This window comes from Aegilops tauschii, chromosome 6 (assembly GCF_002575655.3).
Source record: "Aegilops tauschii subsp. strangulata cultivar AL8/78 chromosome 6, Aet v6.0, whole genome shotgun sequence".
Taxonomy (NCBI): Eukaryota; Viridiplantae; Streptophyta; class Magnoliopsida; order Poales; family Poaceae; genus Aegilops; species Aegilops tauschii.
In genome coordinates, this window is record NC_053040.3 from 402,680,504 (window position 1) to 402,683,168 (window position 2,665).

Genomic DNA, 2,665 nt, shown 5'->3' on the forward strand with positions numbered 1-2,665 from the left:
AAACTTGGCATGCTATCATGGAGCGGCATCAATATGTCGTGGTAAATTTTTTGTCCCATTTGGGGCAGGTTTGTGTATAAGCTTCTCACAAGCCAGAGCTTCTCACAACAAGCGTGATGGTTTCGGTAGGGAACGTGCCACCTTTGGGGACGAAACGATATCCTTTGCCTCTTATTGCTTTCAAAAAAAATTCTAGTGTCAACATAGAACAACAAGAGTGTTGTGTTTAATTTTGGAAATTTTTAGGGTTCGTTTGGCCTTTTTATACATTAATTGGGTTTATGGGCATTTAATGTGCATAATTCAAATTTGAACTACAAGCACACGGTACAGTGCACCAAAGTTGGTTGAAAAATCACATGTGTGTCCTTAAGTGAATTTCTATGTCCCATGCAAGAAATGGAATGAATTTCAAACACCAGGGCACTGTTGATTGCCGGCAAAACGTTGAGATGCCTGGTTTTCAAATTCTAGTAAATCCAAAACTCGTCTGAAATTCATGAAACTTGGCATGCTATCATGGAGCGGCATCAACATGGCGTGGTAAAAATTTTGTCCCATTTGGGGCATGTTTGGGTATAAGCTTCTCACAACAAACGTGATGGTTTCGGTAAGGAACATGCCACCTTTGGGGACGAAACGATATCCATTGCCTCTTATTGCTTTCAAAAAATTTCTAGTGTCACCATAGAACAACAGGAGTGTTGTGTTTAATTTTGGAATTTCTCAGGGTTCGTTTGGCCTTTTTTATACATTAATCGAGTTTCTGGGCATTTAATGTGCATAATTCAAATTTGAACTACAAGCACATGCTCCAGTGCACCAAAGTTGGTTGAAAATCACATGTGTGTCCTTGGGTGAATTTCTAGGTCCCATGCAAGAAATGGGAATGAAATTCAAACACCAGGGCACTGTTAATTGCCGGCAAAACGTTGAGATACCTGGTTTTTAAATTCTAGTAAATCCAAAACTCGTCTGAAATTCATGAAACTTGGCATGCTATCACGGAGCGGCATCAACATGCCGTGGTAAATTTTTTGTCCCATTTGGGGCAGGTTTGGGTATAAGCTTCTCACAAACGAGAGCTTCTCACAATAAACGTGATGGTTTCGGTAGGGAACGTGCCACCTTTGGGGATGAAACGATATCCGTTGCCTCTTATTGCTTTCAAAAAAATTCTAGTGTCAACATAGAACAACAGGAGTGTTGTGTTTAATTTTGGAATTTTTCGGGGTTCGTTTGGCCTTTTTTATACATTAATTGGGTTTCTGGGCATTTAATGTGCATAATTCAAATTTGAAATACAAGCACATGCTCCAGTGCACCAAAGTTGGTTGAAAAATCACATGTGTGTCCTAGGGTGAATTTCTAGGTCCCATGCAAGAAATGGGAATGAAATTCAAACACCAGGACACTGTTGATTGCCGGCAAAATGTCGAGATACCTGGTTTCTAAATTCTAGTAAATCCAAAACTCGTCTGAAATTCATGAAACTTGGCATGCTATCATGGAGCGGCATCAGCATGCCATGGTAAAAAATTTGTCCCATTTGGGGCAGGTTTGGGTATAAGCTTCTCACAAACCAGAGCTTCTCACAACAAGCGTGATGGTTTCGGTAGGGAACGTGCCACCTTTGGGGACGAAACGATATCCGTTGCCTCTTATTGTCAACATAGAACAACAGGAGTGTTGTGTTTAATTTTGGAATTTTTCGGGGTTCGTTTGGCCATTTATACATTAATTGAGTTTCTGGGCATTTAAGTGCATAATTCAAATTTGAACTACAAGCACATGCTCCAGTGCACCAAAGTTTGTTGAAAAATCACATGTGTGTCCTTGGGTGAATTTCTAGGTCCCATGCAAGAAATGGGAATGAAATTCAAACATCTCGGCGTCGTGGCTCGGCCGGAAAGATTGAGAAACTTGGTTTTTTAATTCCTGTAAATCCAAAACACGCGTGAAAATCATGAAACTTGGCATGGTGTCATGACATGGCACCAACATGCTGTGGTAATTTTTCTGTCCGATTTGTGAAGGCGCACACATTAACAATCAACAAAGTCATTTTGGAACAAGTGTTGTCACGTTACAAATCGGAAACACAACTATTATTGAAACCGTGGGCGTTCTACTTACCAATTATGTGTCGCCACGCGTCCCCTTTTTATTTGCTAGGAGGTGTCGTGCGGGGTAGCTATTTGAGTACGAGAGGCGTGTGATCAGACCCATGCATGTGCTCATCGGGAGGAGAGCCCTTTGACCTCTACCCGCTGCGCACCTCCCTCCCAACTTCTCCATTAATGGCGCCCGAGCCCCTGTTCTATGGCGTGGCTATATGTCTCACTGGACTGAGATTTAAGAGAGAAAAATGAAAATCTGAAAAGAAAGTTTTGCACGGATCTTCATGTAAGATCCGACGGACCTATATAGCATCGACTGCGACTTATAGCATGCATGATGAATATAAGGATGATGAAAGTGGATAATAATTGTATTACATATTTAGGAACATAATTAAAAAAGCCACATGCGGCAACGCCCGAAATACACAAGGGCAAAATAAGAAGGAAGACAACGATCTGGCTCGCTGATCTCTACTTTCTTGATGCGTTGTTGTAGACCGCGGGAACTAGTCTCCGCGGCTAGCGACGATGAGCTCTTTCTT